Below are 6,329 nucleotides of genomic sequence, written 5' to 3'. Positions count from 1 at the left end.
CAGATACATGTGGTGTATTGTACGGACTAAGAGTTACATGTTGTGTATTGTACGCGATAAGAGATACATGTTGTGTTGTACGGTCAGTAAAAGATACATGACATGTATAATTGCTGGTAGCAGACGTGTGGTGTATTGTACGCGATAAGAGATACATGTTGTGTTGTACGGTCAGTAAAAGATACATGACATGTATAATTGCTGGTAGAAGACGTGTGATGTTTTGTACGCGATAAGAGATACATGTTGTGTTGTACGGTCAGTAAAAGATACATGACATGTATAATTGCTGGTAGAAGACGTGTGATGTATTGTACGCGATAAGAGATACATGTTGTGTTGTACGGTCAGTAAAAGATACATGACATGTATAATTGCTGGTAGAAGACGTGTGATGTATTGTACGCGATAAGAGATACATGTTGTGTTGTACGGTCAGTAAAAGATACATGACATGTATAATTGCTGGTAGAAGACGTGTGATGTATTGTACGCGATAAGAATTACATGTTGTGTCGTACGATCAGTCTTACTTTTCTGTTCCTGTCGAGCTAATGAAGAACATTTTGCCCGGACAGCGACCTAAGGCATACTCTTTTTTCGGATTTCAAATGGCGATACTAACTACTGGACGCCCCCCCCCCACTCGACCCGCGCAAGTGACAAGAGGAAACTATATCACAAAATCGTGAGGAATGTTCATGGCCATCACTGGGATCGAACCCAGATCTATATGTTAGCGTTTCAGTGCCTTATTGAGTTATTAATCTACAGAATAATTTTCTTTTCTATTGCGTTGTTTAACATGTTGAGACGACTACAGAAGAAAAATACTCAATGTTCAATAACACAATAATAATTTCAATTTTATTACCAACCCTTTCACAATATTCGAAAGAAATATTCCAGACGGGGTGTTAATCTGATTTAGGTTTCTTGTCTAATTCAATAAAAAACATAATAAGATATGTCTTGGCTTTATTAAGTAGTTACAATAAATTACTCTATTCGTGTATTTCAAATACTTCAATTCAAGAGATCAAAACGATTTGCACTGACACATCCAACAAGACAGGTAAGCCTGAATGTATTTTTCAAATACGTATATAAACATATTTTTAGCTTGTGTCTGTCGGCGACAGCCACCATTGTGAAAACTCATATATTTATGTGGGGTGGGGGCGGGGAGTTTACCAGTAAAAATGCGACTTTTAATACGACATTTGGGCCATCTTTTTATATACTAAATGGAAATTATTTTCATTTTTGTCACTTTACAAATATGTAAATAATACTCTGACACATTCCTATTTACGTAACTTGAACAAGATTTTTTTGGATCGTACCGAAACATATTAGTATACGGGTCTTAATACATAATTAATGATTTTTTTTCACGTACTGCTGGATAGTATGTTTATAGCTTGCTTCAAGAATATGAACTGGCACGTTATTATTCACATACCTTGAAAAACGTTTCTTTAAGTCAGACGGTACTGAACTCTATGAAGTGATGGGGGTGGGAGGAGGGTTCTTCAATGTTAAAATACGGACCATAATGCCACATTTCCCCTATCACACCCAATGCCACTATAAAAGAGGCTCCATTTAACTTTATAAAAATGTAAATTATACTCTATCATATCTATATTTAAATACCTTGAAAATGGTGGTAAAGTTGGGTGACACGTGGGGGTAGGGGACAAATACATTTGAAGATTTTTTTTTGATTTTCTTACAGTTAAGCCAATATTAATATTCATATACTGTTGATCTGTATTCTATTACTGTTCTAACAAAAATCGCTTTATAATGATAAACCTTTTCTTCAAATGGTTCGAAGATATAAATTTAGAAACCCCATATTGTGTAAAGGAGACGGGGATAATCTGTTCATGTGGAAAGCGATGAAGTTTCTATTTCTGATGCCTTCATTATACCGACTTGACTAACTTTATGATAGTGTTTTTCCAACAATGTTTTATTCACGTTGCATAAAGCGATACGGAATGTCATAGATAGCCAAAATGAAATGAGGTTTATCGTCCGACTTTTTTGAACCAACTGGGATAATGGAGACGGACTTACGCCATACAGTGTGCCATGGGTGCAATTTAGCCCGGACAGCATCGCTACGGTCTACTGTTATTACGAATTACAGCTGCTAAGGATTGTCTTACGATCCGAACGACTATGGCGGCAAATCACAGGGACGGAACTTCTAATGTCAGGTGACACCAAACGACGTCATAATGATGGTTGCTGAAATGAAATGGGTTTAACGTCCTACTATTCTGCTCCGAACTGGGCTAATAAAAAGACGGGCATACGCCATACTGTGTGCTATTAGGGAAATTTTGCCCGGACAACGGCACTTCGGCCTACTCTTATATTCAATTCTAACTGTCAAGGGATATTTTATGTGCACGCCAATGTGTAAACGAGACCTCGGTTTTTCGTACCATACGAAAGACTAGACAGCTGTCCTTGTCATGCCCGCCGTCCTCTATCACTGGAGAAATAAAGAAGATGGATTATACATTGTCTTCATTTACAAATTAAATGACTTAAAGTTATAAATTAGACGATAGCATGTTAGAATTTTGAATCTAAATACCGCCATAAGAGTGAGATCATTGGTGAATGCGTTATGTAATTGACTATTTATTGAGTATCATAGCAACCAACGTAAACAAACATTACTGAACTTGTGTGAGGCGAGATACGTTAAATATTAAAGATTATTGCAAATATAAATGAAAGATGGGGTTTGATGACCTAAGAGTTATAATTGACCGTCTATTCAGTTAACAGTCAATATAGACCATAACGACCGATATAAACAAACATGGCTGAACTCGTGTCAAGTGGATGTGGATATATTCAACACTAAAGATGTATCGGAAATATAAATTAAGTGGAGAATTGAATCAGTTACCTGTTCTACCACCTATAAAAATGGGATGTGATCCGTCAAATCACCTGGATCAGCATGTAAACAACAACCCCACGTTACAAAGGTAAACAGCATTAATATAAATAGGCTATAGCCAGGTACCATGTCCAAAGGCTGTGTAGTCGTACCTAGCTATACGTCGGCTACGGCATTGGTTGTCATGTCGACGGTTTCCATTATTGTAATTCACGTATTATTTTATATCGACGTGGTTGCCGCTACGTATAAATAAAATGAGCATACAATTACAGTCGTTTCTATAAATGGAAATAGGCCTAGTAACTAGTGAATACCCGTATGGAATACAGCCATTAAACAACCTTACACAGTGTATTATATTATGATAACGGAGTGATTTATAATAATCCGTTATAGTCTAATGCTAACATTGATCTTTTAATCGTATCAACGATTTGATATATATGTCGTGTGTGTGTAGGTGTTTTAACTCTATAGTCAACTACCTGTTGAATAGATATCTTTTTATAAACAGTTATGTCTGTAACTTGACTATACCTTAAAGCTACTAGGTTTTAATCTATCAATTACATGCATATTAAAGTAGCTAAGTCTCTAACACAAAATCATCAAAGTTCTTCGACATTTAAAACACAAATTATTTGTCAAATTAAATCAACATTGATGTTTTGATCTTACCGGGAATATGTAAGACAAAATAAACCTTTTACCATTTGTACAAGAATCGTGTACTATAATGCGTTTCAGTGTCATTTGTAACAAGGGACTCGAAGAACGAGGCTAGGCATATTCCAGAAGTCATGTCAATCGGTGACGTCATATTCTTATCTGGAGATCATACGCAATAAATACTATCGGTGTAGACTGGAATAACAAGACGCTAGAGATTGCCATTCGATCGAGATTTATGGCGTATTTCGTCGGATAACTGATTAGAAATTACAGTAAAAACAGAAATAATTGAATGCAAATCAGTTTATATACATTCATATTACATTATTATATGTGTTGCGACCCATATGTGTCAAATTCTCGATCCCAAATACAAGCGACTTAGCTCCTTTACATAAACATTGGTTTCAAGCCGGTTTACTTATAATTTAGATTTGGTTTCTATAGTAACTTAATGATGCATCAGTTCGTGCACCCCAAACCAACTTAATCATGACGGGACTAATAAAGTGTATATTGTAATTCATTTACTAAATGCCAGTAACACTAAACCCAAAGTAGAACGCCACGCATCAACGTAATTACAGTTTAATAATAGTCCAAATATTGTCTTCTGAAACGATGAACCAAGATTTTCGTTCTGTGGGCTCGGGAGTTTATCGGTGCTCACATAGCAAACATATTCTTCCTGTGTTTTTCTTGACGTGTAAAATGACAAGTAAAATGCCCGTCTTATTTTCTGTTTCAGTGAGCCCGACATCGACACGCCTGATAAAACAGCGACCAATCAGAAGTCAGTTCATGCGAAAAAAATAATATTAAAAGGGAATTTTAATGTAGACCTTCCCCCAACTGCTAAAATTGTTAGAATATTCACCAGTAGTACATTTACAGGTAGGTTGATAACTTCCGGTACTCTTGGTAAAATTCCTAAATGTAAATTCAAACTGATGCTCCAAGTAATATTCGTGACCTTCAATTTAAACGAAGTCCACAAAGTCCTCATAATATTCCACAAAGATCTTGGAAATCTTCAATCTAATCGAATTTCCAGAAAAGTCTCAATTTAGTTGGTCGGAATTCCCCAGAAATCCTCGTCGCTAATCTTCGTAAACTGGTGGCTGTCTTCTTAATTTCCTGTTTAAACTGCGTCTTCTGTAATCTTGGTTGACATGTATAGATACACTATTAAAGGTGCACCTGGCCTGTCTCAAGATGAACTGTATATTGATCACTACTATGGAGGTCGGTAATTTGGGGTCGGTAAATGGGTCGGTAATTTGCATCAATTCTAGTCTGGTCCTTTTGTTCATTCAGATACTAAACATGAGAGGAACTATTTAATGGAAAATACATATCCTAGATTAAAAGAGTTCTGTCAGAATGTAGGTTATGAGTTTCAAGTTGTTGATATGAGATGGGGAGTTAGAGATGAAGCCACGGATGATCACATGACCACAGAATTATGTTTAAAAGAAGTTGATCTCTGTAATAAATTATCAACTGGTCCTTCTTTTGTCGTAAGTAAATATCGTAATCCTCTACCTTAGCAAACACACTTCTGTTGAAATTATGGGAGATTTCAGCCCATTTCAATGTTCTATGGAATGGGTCAAGCAGTAAATCATGTATTATCATCCCAAGCAACTAAAGACCTCGACTCCCGTGAAGTTATGACCTGAGTAGTAACGAATCTCTAATAATTTTTATTCGGCCATAGACGAAACAGTGATAAAGTTCAGTTATTTTGAAGTTATGACCCGAGTAGTAGCGAATCTCTAATAATTTTGATTCGGCCATAGACGAAACAATGATAAAGTTCAGTTATTTCGTTGGCGTCTTTATAAACTTTTCCACCACAATCAATTTTCTTGGGATTAAATACTCCAAATTAAAATTATTAGGATTAAGTAGCGACGACGGAACGTGCCTGGTGCAAACACGCAGGGAGCCACGGCTTAATTTGTACGCCACTATTTTAAACTCAGTGCTTTTTTGCCATTTTGAAATCGTCTCATAAAAATATCCCACAAAAGAACAGCTTTCTACCTACAGGAAGGGTTGAAGTTAAACCAATACACACTTGGTATAGAAACTGACCTAAGTGATCAAACTTTTAGATGGTTATAACTTTGGCTAGAATAAACACACACGTGGTATAGGAACTGGCCTATTCATCTAACTTGTATATGATCATAACTCTGGCTAGAATAACTTTGACAGCGATTTAAACATTGTTAAATTATTGTTACATATATTTTTTCTTCTCTTTTTAGACATTTTTATCCCATAAATATGGGTATCGAGATTTTCCTAGAGAAATAGAAGCTAAAGAATTTCAACTACTACTGAGTAAAATAGAATCCAAAGAAAGTAAAAATCTGTTAAATAAGTAAGTGTCGAGTATTAATACAGCTAGGTCTCCATGATTATTGATTATAATCCCCGATATGAAGTTTTCGTAAGGTACTGAAATAAATCCCCAAGCCTTGTCACATAACTTTGCATAGATGTCAGACCTCAACGCAATAAGTAATAAACACGCCCAGTCAAATAAACAAACAAGTGGTATTGAACTCACAAATTTGCAAAGATGTCAGAAATCTATGAAAATAGAGAATCTCCTGCGGGTAAAGTAAAGTAAAGTAAAAAAAAAACCAACGAGCTATACAGACGTGCCATTATACCCCTTGCGTTATACAGACGTGCTGTTTTACCACTT

The sequence above is a fragment of the Patella vulgata genome, chromosome 8 (genome assembly GCF_932274485.2).
Source record: "Patella vulgata chromosome 8, xgPatVulg1.2, whole genome shotgun sequence".
Classification (NCBI taxonomy): domain Eukaryota; kingdom Metazoa; phylum Mollusca; class Gastropoda; family Patellidae; genus Patella; species Patella vulgata.
This window is presented reverse-complemented; position numbering follows the sequence as displayed.